A 17,791-nucleotide genomic window follows, 5' to 3' on the forward strand; every position below is an offset into this window, starting at 1 on the left:
GGTAAAGAAAAAAAAAATATTATTTACCAGCTTAAGGTCGGTCCGTATGGTGAAATACCGTGACCTCGGCCTTAAATACTGACCTCGGCCCAGAGGGCCTCGCTCAGTACTTTCAAGACCTTGGTCACGGTATTTCACCATACGGACCTCCCAGCTGGTAAATAACTTATATATATGCAAATAACGCCATTGGTTAACATGTCACATCCCACATCATTTTATATTGTGCATTACATCTCATACTACTTATACTTTGTATGAAACGAGCCAAACATTCTAGTACATAAATGCACGATTCAGGAAGGCGTTCAAAACATACAGATTGAACAATACACTATTAAGAGTGTAGAATACATGGTTCAGAATGACTGGAGCCAAATCAGCTTAAAGTGAATTTAATGTCCCTAAACCCCACTTTTTTTCCTTGTACAAAACAACAATCATTATGTTGGTTAACCATGTGTTTTCGAATCATAGCTGATCCAAAAGGCCATAAATTGATGGAAAATCAATAAGATCAGCTGATTTTCATGGACTCTGCCAAGACTGAACCGGAAGATCCCAAAGGGGTGCATGACGTCGCACGTGTAACAAAGATCCTGGTATCAATTTTGTCCCTGCGCACAGCAATGGTTAGACCCGTCTCAATCACGTTTTGGAGAGAATTCTGATAGTGACTGGGATTCTTATATGTCAGATGAAGGGGCAGATGATTATCAAGGATATTCCAGAGTAAATGGTTATCTTTTCGAGCCCCCAAGACGAGAAACAGATGCCAGTTCAATCAGTTGACAACAGTCCCACTCAGCACCGATAGCGCACCACCAGCCAGAGTGGAAACACCGATTGGTTTGCGGATTTTTATTCGAAGCTGGCCACTGCAAAATATAGGGGAAATATTTACATGTACCTCAATAAATGCAGAAATATAATCTTTAAAACGTACATGTATTCAGTGTAATTATTGAAAGAAAATATGGTAAGTGGGCTATAATAGCGGAATTGACGAACTGTCCAAATGTCATTTATTAAATCAATGGCTTTGTTTTTCGCTCCAATAATTCCCATGTGGTCATTCTGGTGGTGATGAACGCTTGATGAATCAGATTTATTATTAGTAGGCGACATGAAATCTGCCCGCTTCGTTTGCACAAACCTCACCCACTGTCGCTTTAGTGTCATTTCTCGGAAATTCGTGAACTGAATGTCCTGTTGTATATGGATTTAAACATCCAAACACAATGCAGCGCTTTCACATCGTTATTTTTGCAAGATTCCAACAACAATATCCAATTTCAGCGAGTAAACAAGCACGGAGTCAGATTAACCGAAATGACCCAGATAACTGGGGTTCCACACGTGACGTCATGCGAAATTAGCCCTGAGGTAAAGCTGCCTTTTTCCGGGATCTGGACGCTGTGATTTATCAATAGTTTTGTGCTTGATAATAAAATAACATAATTTATATTATTTCCCCAAGCTTTATTAATTAATTTTTATCATTACTAATGGCATATATCCATTTTAAACCATTCCAGTAAGGAATCACATACACTTTAACCCTTTGATGCAAAACATGGGTCAAAAGTGACCCGGCTGAGTTTTTATCTTCTATATCTTTGCAATAAATTAATTCCATCATTCAGTATTCAAGGTATTCCTCAATTAACTTGTTTTTGATCATCATACATCCTTATTTTATTTTTTCCTTTCTTACTTTTTGAATAAAAACCCTTTTTGTATCACTACCCTTCTAATGCACAACATGGGTCAAAAACGACCTGCATTCATTTTCCAGGTTATTTCATGTATGGCTGAGTGTTTCTATGATATACTTTTGAAATAAATTCATTTTGTCATTTACTTTTCCAAATATGCAGTAAATATCTTGTTTTTGTTTAGCACAAATCATCATTTTTATTTTTCCTTTCTTAAGTTATGAACAAGCACAGCTTTTGTAATTCTACATCAAGTTTACACACATGGGTCAGAACCGACCCGCATGCATTTACTCCAGCGTTTGGTGGGAACTGTGAATTGTGCTTGTGTCAGACATTTCACAGCTCAGCACAGCGCCCTTTGCCCATCTAATACATGGAAGGAATGTTTTTCAATTGTTCTAACATTACCTTAGAAAAAAATTGATGATGTTTAGGTTCCCTTGAGAGTGAGTAGATTACTCGTCAGAAAGTTACAAGTAATTACTATTAGCTACCGAGCTGTTGACATATTCTACTTTCGTTAGCTAATTTCATTGCAGTTGGCTTAGCTAACTACATAGTTAATAAATAAATAACTGGCCCCATTCACTGCTAAAGTAATTACTTGAAACAAATTATTATTATAGTATTAAGACATTTAATTTTACATCACACTTGGATGACCCATGTGTAGTAATATAAAAAGTATTTTTGTTCATAAAGTAGGAAAGAAAAAATTAAATTAATGATTTGTGGTAATTAAAAACAAGATATTTAAAGAATACTTGGAATATTCAATCATAAAATAAACTGATTTCAAAAGATAGAGCAAAGAAAAACTCAGTCAGCATGAAATAACCTGGAAAATGAATGCGGGTCATTTTTGACCCATGTTGTGCATTAGAAGGGGTGCGCATATGTTTTACATCAAAGGGTTAAGCTTGATACAGGCTGCAGGTGCAGACCTAGAACACTTGATAAAAAGTAGTGCACAATGCAGAATGATTCAGCGTGGACATTACTTGATATAAAATGGTCTTAGCTTGCTCGTATGGCTTGCAGGTACAGAATTTAGAACAATATAGGTCTGTGACCACCACAGGTGAAAACCACCTTTCAATCTCAATTTCTTTACTGTAGTTACTTGTTTACTGTCATCATGATTATTCATAAATCCATTTATTACTACTTTTAATAAAATCAACTTCGTTCACTCTTTTTTTTTGTGATCAACATTTTATTGATTTTCAACAGGGGGGTGTCACAGACATATTAAATAGCACTGTGTACAGCAATAGTGAAGTACCAAAAGCAAAATAAGCAAAAACAAAGCCATAAAAAAGGATTAGTGTGTGAGTGTACATTATCGTCTCATCCAAGAAATTATATCGGATGAGAAGTTTTCCCAGGCTTCTACGGTAGCAGGTCGGGCTTTATTCAGTCTCGCAGTAGTAAGTTCAAGATTACCAATTCTAAGAAGGCTTTGTACCCATAATGACTTCATGCAGATATCAGGAGTAAACCAGTGTTTTGTAATTGTTTTCTTTGCAGATGTGAACCCAGCAAATAACATTTTACATTGAATTTGTTTTAGAGAGATGTCAGAGGTATCATTAAGGAGACAGAAACCAGGATTAGGAATATAAGAGATGTCAAGTACATCGGATAACACAGAATTTACATGGGTCCAGAGGTTAGATATGATTGGACAATTCCAAAACATGTGTAAAAACATTCCAGGTGAGGTGTTATTGCATATGTGACAGTCATATGAAGCCTGTAGTTTCATCTGGAATCTCTTATAGGGTGTGGTGCATGCTCTGTGAAATGGTTTTAAAGTGAATAAGTTGATGAGCTAAATACTTAGAGGTTAAACTTAAATTCGACCACACAGTATCCCAGTCCACATTCACATCTAATTCTCCCAGTTCCCTATTCCAAATAGATTCAGTTGACAGACGCTTTAGACTATGTTCAGTTAGTTTGCTGTATATTATAGAGACAGGCGATCTACCAAATATAGGCAAGATCCATTCTAGCATGGGATGAGAGGGAAGGGGAGGGTCCCAGGGAACACCATATGCTTTTAAGGCTGATCTTAGCTGAAAGTAAGCAAAGTAAGAAGATGCTGGGAGAGAGAAGCGTGTCCTTAAGTCCTGAATAGAGCAAAGATCTTGAGCGTGATATATATCACCAAACATGTTTATTCCAAGTGATGACCAAGAGGGTTGAATAAATGGTTGGTTACCACATAATAAATTAAAGTTGTGCCATAGTGGCATATTCTTACAGAATTTAAATGGGCCACCCATCCATCTTTCTGCCCTCTTCCATACCTGTACAGAATTAGCAATAATAGGTCCAAATTTGTTAAGTGCTTTAGTCCGTATATTGGTAAACAAGATGTCCTGTAGCCTACGTATGTGGTGCAACCTTAGCAGACTCAATCATTTTCCATGCAGTGGTAGCTTCTGGGTTGACCCATGTGCTGAGTGCCCTGATTTGGAATGACCAATAATAATGTTCAAAGTTTGGTACCGCCAAACACCAAGCAGTTTTGGCCGCTGTAATGTTGTCAAACGAATCCTAGGCCTTCTACCATTCCAAATAAATTTGGACACCATAGAATGTATGTCTTTGAAATAAGTTGGAGGGGGAGGGAGTGGCAACATGAAGAAAAGGAAATTGATACGTGGCAATACGTTCATTTTAACTGTATTAATTCTGCATTGAATGGTTGTTTTTAAATTCTTCCATCTTTCAATGTCAGACTTTATCTTGGTTAGCATAGTGTTGAAGTTGTCCCTGTTTATCTTATGTATGTTTTTATGAATTTGAATGCCCAGATAGGTAAAAGAGCTTTTGACCTGAATACATGCAGGGATAGGAGCTTTTATACTTTTATTATTCAGAGGCATTAAGGCGGATTTTGACCAATTTATTTTGTAGCCTGAGAGGCCACTAAAATAATCAAATTCTTTCATTATTGGGTGAATGGAGGTGTCAAAATTGTCTAAAAACAAAATAATGTCATCTGCATACAGTGATGTAATGTGGTTTTGATCACCAATTTTCATAGGAGAAGCTGTGGATTGTCTAATGCCTTGTGCTAAGGGTTCCAGGGATAGACAAAATAAGAGCGGGGAAATCGGGCACCCCTGTCTTGTTCCACGTTGCAATTTAAATGGGGGAGAGATCAGGCCTCCTATTAGGACACTTGTACAGGGTGAGTGGTACAATGTTTTTATCATTGCAATAAGCTTATGCCCAAACCCAAAACGTTTTAATACTGCCCACATGTATTGCCAGTGCCACTCTAGCCTGTCAAAGGCTTTCTCCGCATCAAGTGAAAATACAGCACATGGATTTTGGTGGCTATCTGCAGCATCTATGATATGCAGCAGCCTTCTCATGTTATCAGATGCGAACCGTCCCTAGATGAAACCTGTTTGGTCCGTGTTAACTAAAGAGTGAATGACTCTTTCAAGGCGCAGTGTAAGAGCCTTAGCATATATTTTTAGATCAGTTGTGAGCAGGGATATTGGTCTGAAACTAGAGCACTCAAGAGGATCCTTTCCCTTTTTTAGGAGAAGAGTGATGAGTGCAGTTTTTTGGTCTCTATGAAAAGTCCCATTCTTAATGGCAAAATGAAAAGAATCAAGCATAAGTGAACCCACCATGTCCCAAAGTTCTAAAAATAGCTCTGGTGGGAGGCCATCTAAACCAGGTGATTTGCCTTTGTTTAGGCATTTCAGGGCTCTAAGTAGCTCGTCAAGTTCTAATGGGGCCTCAAGGTCAGCCTGGTCTGCCTGTGAGACCCTGGGCAAGTGCAGCCTAGCTAGAAAGCTTGTACAAGTGGCATCATTGAAATCAATCTCAGATTTATAAAGGTTTTCAAAAAATGATGTAAAAGTGATATTGATGGCTTGGGAGTTTGTTGTAATTTTACCATCAGCAGCTTTTATAGCTGGGATGTGTGCCTTTGTTTCACAGTCTTTAAGCATAAATGCCAACAGGTGACTAGGCCGCTCTGATTCAAAATAGCACCTCTGTCTGGTTCTATGTAAGATGAACTCTGCTTTTGATATGGCTATTGCATTGTATTCATCTTTCAGTGATGCCAGCAGTGTAGACTGATCATCCGACAGGCTGTGTTTTTTGCAAATTCTGTAATGCTTCGATTTTATTTTCTAGATTAGAGATCTGAACAGCTTTTGTTTTTGCCACCATAGAGGAGAATGAGATACAAAAGCCACGGATAAAACATTTTGTGGCCTCCCATAAGACTTGTGGATTGGCATCTTCATTTGTGTTAATATCTAGGAAATCTTTCAACTGGATTTTGAGCGAGATAAGGAAACTAGGGTTGATTAACAAGGATGTATTCAATCGCCACCTAGGGGCCCTAATCTTAGTGTTGGGCAGATCAATGTTACATAGTAATGCAGAGTGATGTAATGGAAACTTCTAATAAACACTTCAGAACGCTTAGCAGTTGTCTTTTCAGTTATTTATTATAGTAGATCATATAAAGATATATAAAATAGGAAAGGAAAGAGAAGAATAGAAGAAGAGTAGAAGACACCACTTCAGTGATGCCGAGAGTACGCGCACTCTGAGTTGTGTTTTAGTGGCTGTTATCTATTATACTCTAAAGGCATTCACTTACTGCTTGCATCTTCACGTGATTGGCTCAAGATTTTCTATGAAGCTTTGCTAATGAGTGCACCTGGAATGCTCTGGTATGTGCAGGCAGATGCGTAGTTAAGGAGAACTCAGACACCCTGCTTATCACCACCAAGGCCACAGAAAGGCGATTACAACATGGGAAAAACAACTTTCTCAGTACACTAGGCCACTTGAGCTCAACACACAGAAACACAGAGAATAGGAATGTTCATCCACTAAATTTCCCTCACATTTCCCCCCTTTTTATCCTACAGGATAATAATTGCTAAAGAAAGAAATGTACACAATTTCAGTGGTAAGAGTTCCCAGAGAGATTCAACTTAACACGTCATTGAGTGTACAGGGATAATGCTAAGGCTGTTTTTGTAAGACACAGATGTCTTAAGTTAATGCTAGCAAGCCATATACATAGATCAAGAAACAATAGAACAGGAAACAACCACAAATGAAAGTGTTTTAAGTTGGGGCTAATTTCATGTCAGCTGTGCTGATGTCATAGAACAGTGGGTTATAGTCTTCGCGTGGGTTTGGAGGCCAGTCAGGCAAGTCGTCTGGGTCTATTTTCACCATCTGGTAACCAATATTTGTCAGCTGCCTCTGAAACACAGACATACAACATTGACAGAAAACAGGGAGCAAACATAGCATCAGAATCACTAAACCCAGGACCGGTATGGTGGATGGAATCAGAGTCTTCCATCCACTGAACCAACACCATCAGCTGTCTTCAACTCCTCCATGTTCATCTGCTCGTAATTGTTCAGCAACCTTGCGCATCTTATTCAGTGCCTCAGTGATGTTACCGAGTTAACCCTTGTCCTTCTTGACGTTTGTTGGTGCTCAGAGGGCGGGCATGCCCTATCAGCCCTCGTCCCACCTCACCGGGACTTGGAGGAAACTCGAAACCCAAAGACTTATCTATTGGCTAGACACTGAAATACTCTTCCCTATTGAGGGTGCATGCGTGATTGATGTGATACTCGCACTGTTCCATGCAGCGAGGCCTTTCTTCCTCACGAGCTTTAGTCAGCGTCTGGGTCACTTAGGCCTTCCTCTTCCTCCTGCTCAGCCAGTTCAGGAACCCTCCTGCAGTGGCTAGCGTGGATCCACGTCACTCTGCCTGTGACCTTCACTGCCGTTGGGGTCGTGAGCAGGACCTGGAATGGGCCATTCTACCGTGGCTTGTTCCACTTGGTTCGTCGGAAGTCCTTCATCACTATCCAATCCCCTGGTTGTAGATCCCTCAGCGGGCTTGGGAAGTGCTTCTTTTACCTGTTTGTGGATAGATTTCAACGCAGAGGACAGTGTTGCACAGTAATTCAACATTGCATCATCACACAGTCTGATGTCCGGCAGTGTTCCTTGGGCTGGCCCTATCCCCGTGTTGGGTATTCGTCCAAACAGAATTTCAAATGGGCTTAAGCCATGTTTAGGCCTAGTTTGCATCCTCATTTGTGTGAGTACTACAGGGAGGACCTTTGTCCATCCTTGCCCTGTTTCTGCACAAGCTTTGCTTAGTTTATTTTTAAGGGACCCATTTTCCCTCACTGTCAGTTCAATGAAGTCCATTTGGAGATGATCAAACAGTTTGTCTGGTATTGGGTGTGCTGCTTGAGTTAGTTTGATACCTTGACCTGCATTATGTTGTGTACATATCAAGCATTGCTTGCAAAATTTCGCAGCATAATTTGAAAACCCCTTTGTGAACCATCTCTTTGTTACTTCTGCTACCATCCCCCCTTTTGACACATGGGTGACCCCATGGGCCAATTTTGCATAGAAAGGGAACATGTGTTTTGATATACAGGGACGGCCCGCGGGACAAACCTAGACCAAGTTTGCAAAGATACAGCCGGCCTGTTTCCAGACTCATCTCTCATCCTGGGTGGCAGTGTTGTCATCTTCTTACCATGATGTTCCATCTTCATCAAGGCGGGGTAGATGAAAAACGGTTCCAGGCCCATGGCTGTAGCCTTCTTCATGACAGGACTGAAGCTCTTTCTCTTCACTGTTGTGGTTGGACTGAAGTCGGGTAAGAAGAGGAGAGTCGTGTTGTTGGTGTACTTCACTGGATATACTTTGCGTGGACCTTTGAGTATGGCTGAGCTGTCCTGCCATTGTAGTAGTCTGAAGATAAGGGTGCGTGGCTTGTTGGTGTTAGCATCACCGCCGTCATACACCCGATGTGCCCGCTCAGTATCAATGCCCAGACCCACCAGTGATGGAATCAATTTGGGAAGATTAGCCTTGAGATAGCCGACTGTATCAGAGCCCTCTGCCGTTTCTGGTAAGCCAACAATTCTGACGTTGTTTCTACGACCCCTATCCTCCAAGTCTGTCAGCTTTGTATTGAGTTGGTCAAACTGTTTCTTTAGGTCGATAACCGATCATCTGTCCTCTCGTGCAGCTGCTTGCACTGAGTCCACTCTGTCTTGGGTGCATTTAGCAGCTGTAGCCACTCTTTCTAGTTCACCGCTAACTTCCTTTACCACTTTGTTTGTCTTCTGTAGATCTGTGCGTATATCGCATAAAGCAGGGACCAATATAGAGTCCATAGCTTCCTTAACTGCAGAGGTAACTATTGCATCCAGGGCACTTTGTTGTTCTTGAAGTGCTAGCTTTATGCCATTAGCAATAGCCGCATCAAAGTCGTCTTTAGAGATGGAGGAATCTTTAAACTTTTTCTTTAAAGGCGATTGTTCAACCTCCCTTTTTCGTGATTCTTTAGTTGAAGAGGTGTTCATGGTGGGATAGGCGTCGAAATATCCGATTTATGTGTTAGGATAAATGAAAAATATGACTATATGAGTAGAACTAGAAACTATGCTGGCATTGCCGTCAAAGGGTCACGTGATCTCAACCAACTTCATTCACTCTTTACTGAAAATCAACATAATTGGCTTTGAATCAATATATAATCAGCATAAGACAAATCGATGTCTGTGCGTGATTATATCAATGCACGTGTGTGGTTACATGTGCATAAAACCACCAACACTGTCTTATTCGCAGCTTCGACTTTTTCGATGGTGACTTTGTTGGTTTTCATATGAAGTTGTTCCTCAGCTTTTTCCACGTCGTAATGGCAGATGGTGGTCGAGGTTGTTTGGTTCAGGGTCAGTCTACCGCCTATTCTGTTCTTGGGTGATCAGGAGTTTTCTGTTCTCGTCTCTGATTGTGATGTTTCTGTTGTTGTGTGTGTCAGTCAGCTCACTGGTGATTCCGTTCAGGGTCTTGCTGCCGTTCTGGTCGGCTGCCTTAGATGCCACTGTTTCTCTTCATTTTTGAGAAAATGTCATCTAAGTTCATATCACGGATACTCTTAAGGAGGTCGAGGTGAATGCAGAAGGTGGCATCTGGATTGAAGCTTGACTTATCACTGTGCGTAACATAAACCTTTACAACCTCAGAGTTGCGAGAGTTCTTAAGTTTTTTAAGGCTGAAGATGATTCGGTATTGGTTTTTGTATCTGAGATTTGGGTAATGGTTCCGGATGAATTCACGGAGAGATTTTCCTCCGGCTTTCCTCCAATTGCCGAACTCAAAATAGGGGTAGTCATCATCAGGCAGTAGTTTATAATTATCTTTCTAGACGCGATTCTTAAATCTGCTGCGTCTGATTTTACGGTTTAACTCAAATTTCGAGTGCCCATCAATCTGCTTGAAATGGAGAACTGAGGTAAACCACTTCAGCAGCACGATACACTGCTTTGCAAGTTTAGCATCTAGAAGATCCTCCCAACTTCTCAGTGTCCTGATAGGGCGTAATTGAACTGATCTGGATTAAAATAAACAAATACTATATCAATTTATTAAAATACATGACATTTTGAAAATCATATGTATTTATTAAATAATAAAATTATCAACAAAACATTATATTAGCAAAAAGGCAGAAACATTCCGATACACTGTGCTGTAGACACTGTATACGCAACAGGACGTCCAAAATAGATGAAATAACGAGATGAGAAGCTATCAGGGAGGCTGCCAGGAGACCCACAGCAACATTTAAAGGAGCTGCAGGAGAAAATCTGGCAAATACAGGTTACTCCCTGCACCTGACAACAAGCTCTTGTATTCTTTAAATGTGGGGCCTATGGGCTAGTGTGGCTCGGCAAAAGCCCTTTTTTTTTCTAGGAGGAAGGAAAAAAACCATTTGATGTTTGAGATGTTCAGTCTTTGCATGAAAGATCAACTTTTAAAATCATCCAAAAATTGTAAAGCTCATATTTCTTTCTGAATCGAATCATTAAATCATCCTGCTCAACATTAAACAAGAACATTTAAAACTCCTACCCTCAGGCCGGAGGTACAGAAGTGTGAAATGTAAGACTGTCAGGCTACATCCACATGACAACGGCAACGAGATTTTATTAAAAAAAATATCGTGTCCGCATGGGCAACGGATCAGTAAAATATCAGGTACATATGTCAACGCAACGCTTGCTGAAAACGATGCCGTGTGGACAGCCTTAGACTAAAGAACTCTTTCTTTACCACCGCCATCAGAGTCCTGAACAGCTGACAGGAGTCTATAACCATGGACCACCTCCCTGTAAACTGTCCTTGACTGTTTATATCTGTTTACATTTGTTTGCACATTCGCACATTACTGCCCTTCTGCTGCTACGTCTGATCATTGCCTTATTTTTGTATTACACTACCTATTTTGCACTACATTTACCTTTATTTTGTACAGTACTGGGTGTTTTTGTTGTTTTTGCTTTTCTTTGCTTTTATTTTTGCACTATATTGCCTTTACTTTGTATTACTTCTTCCGCATGTTTATTTATTTGTAATTGGCATTCATGGTGGACAGCAAACTAAGAATTTCACTGTGTAAGTGGACATGTCCTTACTGTGCATATGACAATAAACACTTTGAATCTTGAATCTTTGAATCTAAGTTAAAGGTGAAGTCTGACACTGTAGTGGCTTATTTGATACAAAATATTGAGTGTTATTTTGTGCAAAAACTTTTTGGACATTCTGTTTCAAATACTGGATTCTGTGTTTTCCGTCCGTTTACTGCGATCATGGAAAAACGTCGTCTCATTATTTATTTATTTATTTATTTATTCATTTATTTATTCATCCCTCCATCCTCTGCTGGACAATTGGCGACTGACTAACCCAGTTACCCTGGGAATGTTAGGAAATAAGGAAACCTTATAATTTTGTTAGAGAAGTTGGCCAATTTTTTTCATCGCATTTCTATGCGATACACTGGGGAAATTGATTAGCAGTTCTTCAAAATTGGGTCGCATTTTGTGATGCAATACGAGCTATCTTGAACACTGCTCCCTGCACCTGACAACAGTCTCTCATATTCCTCAAATGTGTGGCCTGTGTGCTAGTGTGGCTCGACAAAAGCCCCTTTTTCAAGAAAAAAAAAACTTCGAAGCCCACCTAAATCAATTCAAACAATGTGGAACTAGATATAACTCGACGCCAACGGCATTGATGGGGACGCCTCCGCCCGGTAGACAACACACCTTATTAAGTTGTGATTTGGGGATGGACATTTGACCTCACAGTAATCGTGACCTGGTGAAATAACTTGTATCAGCCTTGGACATATTGTGTTCACAAGGTTTTTGGACAGACATTTGACCTCACAGTGACCTTGACCTTAGACTTTTTGATCTCAAAATCTAATCAGTTCATGTTTGTCCCAAAGCGCACAAATGGTGAAAGTTTGGTGAAATTCCTTTCATTAGCCTTTAAGATATTGCGTTCACAAGGTTTCGGGACGGACGCACGCACGGAAGCACGCACGTGCAGACGGACAACCCAAAAACATAATGCCTCCTGCACCTTACGGTGGCGGAGGCATAAAAATGTGTGATAGTCTCATGAGACCATGGTAGACATTTCTGGACATGATTCTAAAAAAATATAGTACTGTGTGAAATTCCGAACCACCCTATTTTTATTATGCCTCCGCCACCGTAAGGTGCAGGAGGCATTATGTTTTCGGGTTGTCCGTCTGTCCGTGCGTCCGTGTGTGCGTCCATCCCGAAACCTTGTGAACGCGATATCTCAAAGGCTAATGAAAGGAATTTCACCAAACTTTCACCATTTGTGCGCTTTGGGACAAACATGAACTGATTAGATTTTGAGATCAAAAAGTCTAAGGTCAAGGTCGCTGTGAGGTCAAATGTCTGTCTGAAAACCTTGTGAACACAATATCTCCAAGGCGAATGAAAGGAATCATTCACATCACATCACATCACATCACATCACATCACATCACATCACATCACATCACATCAGTTGCAGGATACACTGCTTTGCAATTTTAGCTTTTAGAAGATCCTTCTTATTTCTCAGTGTCGTGATAGGGCGTGATTGACCTGGATCAAAATAAACAAATACTATATCAATTTATTAAAATACATGACATTTTGAAAGTCATATTTCTTTATTAAATAATAAAATTATCAACAAAACATTATATTAGCAAAAAGGCAGAAACATTCCGATACACTGTGCTGTAGACACTGTATACGCAACAGGACGTCCAAAATAGATGAAATAACGAGATGAGAAGCTATCAGGGAGGCTGCCAGGAGACCCACAGCAACATTTAAAGGAGCTGCAGGAGAAAATCTGGCAAATACAGGTTACTCCCTGCACCTGACAACAAGCTCTTGTATTCTTTAAATGTGGGGCCTATGGGCTAGTGTGGCTCGACAAAAGCCCCTTTTTTTCTAGGAGGAAGGGAAAAAAAAACATTTGATGTTTGAGATGTTCAGTCTTTGCATGAAAGATCAACTTTTAAAATCATCCAAAAATTGTAAAGCTCATATTTCTTTCTGAATCGAATCATTAAATCATCCTGCTCAACATTAAACAAGAACGTTTAAAAATTTACAGAAATATTCCAACACATTTACTTTGACTAAAAATGGCGATTCTGTAAATCAGGCCCACATGTATTGTAAATGGCTAACATGCTACCTAGCTCACTATCATTAGCTTTGTCTGGCTAAATAACGCATACAGCTACATACCTAACTATTTTTCACCTCTTACATGTTTAGAAGTACTTTGATGCCCGAATGACAAAGAATGTTCATCAATAACGTCCTGTTTCACAGGTAAAATCACACTTCATCTACGTACCCGGCACCGGCACGTGCTTGGTACTTGGACATCGCCATGTGAGCGGGAGAACTGAGTCTTCCAGTCGCGTTTTCCAAGCAGGATATATTATTTTAAAGTCTTCAAAATTTGGCCCAGCGAGAGCAATGAGCTGATTTCTTTCTCTTTTTCCTTAATATGCTGGAGCGTTGTAATCGTAGTTTATTGAAATCACTTCCTAACTTGTCTAAGCGGCACGAGTGTGAGTTACTATTCTGTTCTCACACATGAATGTGGAACTGTAGTGCGCATGCTTAGTTTACGTATTACGTATTAGTATTACGTACTACGGAACGCTGTATAGTACATAATGTGGCGTACAAGGAAATGTATTAAACCTCTATGGTATGCATTATGATCGCAATGGGTAAAAAAATATTTGTAATGTTGTCTGAAGGTAACACCGTACCATAGCCGTACGATGTTGATTACACTCGGGTATGATTTTTTTTCTCCAGGTGACCCTTTGTGACTGTCTAATCTGGAAGATTAACTCAGTAAAGTGTAGAGACACTGTTTCCAATTTCTGATTTGTTGGTTTTCTTAATGAATTTGTAGTTTCTACTTACCATTGTATAGAATAGTAAATAATCTCCTCTGAACAAGAAGGGGTTAGAAATCCAAGGTGTTTCCCTCAGAGTAAAGTCCTTATAGCAAGTCCAGCGAAAAGGAGGTAGATCCGAAAAGGTGATGGATGCACTGCAGGCATTTTACCGATAAACTAGTTTAAAAATGCAATCCGTGAGAGGCAACAGCAAAGAAGAAAATAAGGAAGAGCCCAATACTGATGTAAAGCTCAGTATCATTTGACTCTGGTTTCCATTGTTTCAAGTTTCAAGTTTATCGTAGCCATATCAACAGTATAAAAATACAGTTGCTAGGAATGTACTTTGGTGTGCTCACAAATCCCAACAATACAATCAGACCAAACAAAAAACTAAGGGGGGACCAGACAGAAAGACAAGGGGGCACATAATGACAGGGAATGACAATATACAAAAAAAAAAAAAACATTGAAAAGTGCATTGGATATATAGAGTACAGCTGGTGGTACATTGTGCAAAATAAGCAAGGGAGGTAGGTAGGCCAGGTCAGGCCCGGTGCCATGGGGGGGCGAAAGGGGCCGTCACCCCCTCATGGCTACAGCCCCACCCCCTCAACGGAGACTCAGATCACTTAATCGTAGTTTTAGCATCAAAATGGATATAAGAAAATGGATTGTGTCAAAACACACTGTGGCGTATGCAGAGCCCAGCACATCGGCCACCTCAATTGACCAAGATGACACAGGCAGGCCGGTGAAAGGATGTGAGAGTGCCGCAAATGTGAGCCGTCCACCAGGTGACCTGGGTAAAGAGTGTCCTGCTCAGCCATTGCTGAACCAGTTCCCAAAGAGACTGTGGGGCACAAATGATTACCGGTCATTTTCAGCCTCTTGGTATCGAGACAGAGAGTGGCTTGAATATTCTGTGGAGAAGGACACTGCTTTTTGTTTTCCGTGTAGGATGTTTGGAGGCAGCGAGTCTGCATTCACAAAGTCAGGCTACAGCAATTGGAAACACGCTACCAATAAGACTAAAGGGTTTAGCAGACATGCTAATAGCAAAGAGCACCTAACCTGTGTGGTGGCATGGAAAGAAAAAAACCTGCGTACTTCAGCATGGAACGAAATTTCAACTCTGGTCAATTCTGCCCAGTTGTCCCGAAACCACATTTCTATATCTGGAATTGTGGACATAATTGAATGTCTTGTGTCAAACGAGTTGGCATTGAGGGGGTCTATCGATTCAATTGATAGCCGGAATGAAAGTGGATGTGGACATTTTCTGTCTCTCTTCCAGTACACTTTGAGGCAGAATAAAGAATTCGCACAGGCTTTTAGCACCATTGCAAAAAATGCAACATATACTTCACATGACGTGCAGAATGAAATAATCAAGCTGATGGCTACGATGATAACGGAGGACATTGTAAAAGACATCAGCGAGTCTTGGTTTACCATCAAAGTTGATGGGACAAAGGATCCCACTGGACACGAGAATGTCTCAGTTGTAGTTCGTTATTTGGATGATGAATGCACAGTCAAAGAGCGCCTGCTTGCAATGTTAATCACCGATAAGTGCGACGCCCAGTCACTCACTGATTTAGTGCTGGACGAGTTGGTAAACGTTGGCCTGAACACAAATAAAATGCTCAGTCAGTGTTACGACGGGGCCAGTGTCATGTCTGGAAGGGAAGGAGGCATGCAGAAACTGATTCAAAACAGGCTCGACAGAGAGATACCCTACATGCACCGTTTCAATCACCAACTCCACTTAGTGATCATTCATGCCCTGTCAAGAGAGAACACAGTTACTGATTTTTTTGATACTTGTGATTCGTTGTACAAATTCCTGAAAAAACCTACGGTGGCAGCACAGTCCAAAGGAGAGAGGCTTAAAAGACTACTGGATCAACGATGGACTGGGCATTTTGACACTGTTACCGTTATTCTGAAATCACACACAGCAATTGTGGAGTTCATGACAGACATAAGGAAAACTAGGGCCCACGCTGACATGAAGATAGAGGCAGCTGGTCTGTTATATGCCATCACAGAACCAACTTTCAGATTCCTAGCGTGTGATCCACAAAATTTTGGGACTGATGGACGCACCAAATAAGCTCTTGCAAGCTGAAAACACTGACCTCATCACTGCAGTTAAACTCATTAAATGTGCCTCTGACTGCCTACGAACTTTGAGATCTGACGAAGAATTCGGGAAGGCATGGACTGAGACTTTCAGTGATGTTCAGCCCAGACCCCCAAAGCGGCAGCGCCAGACAACCATGGCACTTCAACATTACGTGGTGGAAGACACTCTTGGTCAGCACGATCAAAACATTGAGCAGGAATGCAAAAGACTCTTTTTTTTTGCACAATTGATTCAGTCCTTGCTGAAATGGGCGCACGTTTCAGCGAACGCAATCACAAATACATGGAAGCCCTGCGTGCCGTAGACCCTGGTAGTGACACTTTTCTAAATCCTGAAAAAGTTAAACCATTACTGGATTTAACCAAGACCAAAGTCGATGAGGCCCAGTTCGCTGTTGCGCTTAACTTTGTGAATACTCAGGGCTATGATAAAGTGACCTTAACCCAACTTCTCTCCAGTCACAAGAATGTGTTCAGTGCGATGCCTGTGGTCCTGAGTGCCTTTAAACTTGCCCTAACATTCGGAGCATCTACTGCCATGTGTGAGAATAGTTTCTCAACATTGAAAAATGTTTTCACCGAGCACCGACGCAGCATCAAGCTGGCTTTCGAGCACGACCTGACCAGGAAATTTATGGAAGAATGGAAGGAATGCCTTCTGAGACGATTCAATGCAGCCCCCAATCGTAGAATTCAACTGTATTAAGGTAGGATTATTACTATTATTATTATTATTATTACTACTATTAAGGTAGTAATTATCACTATTACTGGTGCAGCCGCGGGGTCTGTTGATTTTTTTTAAATTATGATTTTGGCCGCCGAGCCAAGTACCTTAGACTTGCGTTGACGTTTTGTTTTCATGCCGCGGAGCTATTTGTATGTATTTTAAATTTAAAGGACTTGCCTGTAGGTTTGTGTGTGTTGTTTTATGTTTGGCATCTTTCCGGTTGTAACGCGTGTCTGTGAGAAAATTGGAGGGGAGGGTTAACAGGTGGGCACGGGTGTTGATAAAGCGCAACTGCCCTGGCAATATGTCACATGATTTTCCCGTACTAAAGCAACCTTCAGGGCCGTGGTTTTGTGGTTGGCGCAGTTAATTGTTTGAAACACATTGTCAGACCGCCACCACTACTACACACTATATGAAAAATATTTGCCCCCTTGCGGTTTCTAATTACCCCCTTAGTAAACTGTTCCTGGCGCCGGGCCTGGGCCAGGTAGTGGAGTAACTGTAAAGTGCTAGTCAGGGGCGTGTCTAGGATTTTTTTCTTGGGGGGGCCAAATAGGGTCACAATCTGTAGAGGGGTGGCATATTGTATTGTAGGGGTGTAACGATACACAAAAATCATGATTACCTCGGTTTTGGGGTCACGATTCGTTTCGGTACAGTATAGGAATAACATGTTAAACCATTTGCTTGCTCAGCACGTTGTTTATTAAACCAAAACTCTGTCACACATGATCACAGTAGCACAAATCACGGACAAGTTTCCTCATGAATATTTAAAATCCTTCCCTAACCACCCCAATCATGAATGAGTACCCTCTTGAATAT

The 17,791-nt window shown here is 40.8% G+C and overlaps 1 protein-coding gene across 2 annotated transcripts in view; it reads left to right on the forward strand.

Moving 5' to 3' along the window:
- wdr17 (WD repeat domain 17) overlaps nucleotides 1–17,791 on the forward strand; it is a 391,349-nt gene that overhangs the window by 86,708 nt on the left and 286,850 nt on the right. The gene's annotated exons all lie outside the window — the stretch shown is intronic.

The sequence above is a fragment of the Neoarius graeffei genome, chromosome 7, assembly GCF_027579695.1.
Source record: "Neoarius graeffei isolate fNeoGra1 chromosome 7, fNeoGra1.pri, whole genome shotgun sequence".
NCBI lineage: Eukaryota > Metazoa > Chordata > Actinopteri > Siluriformes > Ariidae > Neoarius > Neoarius graeffei.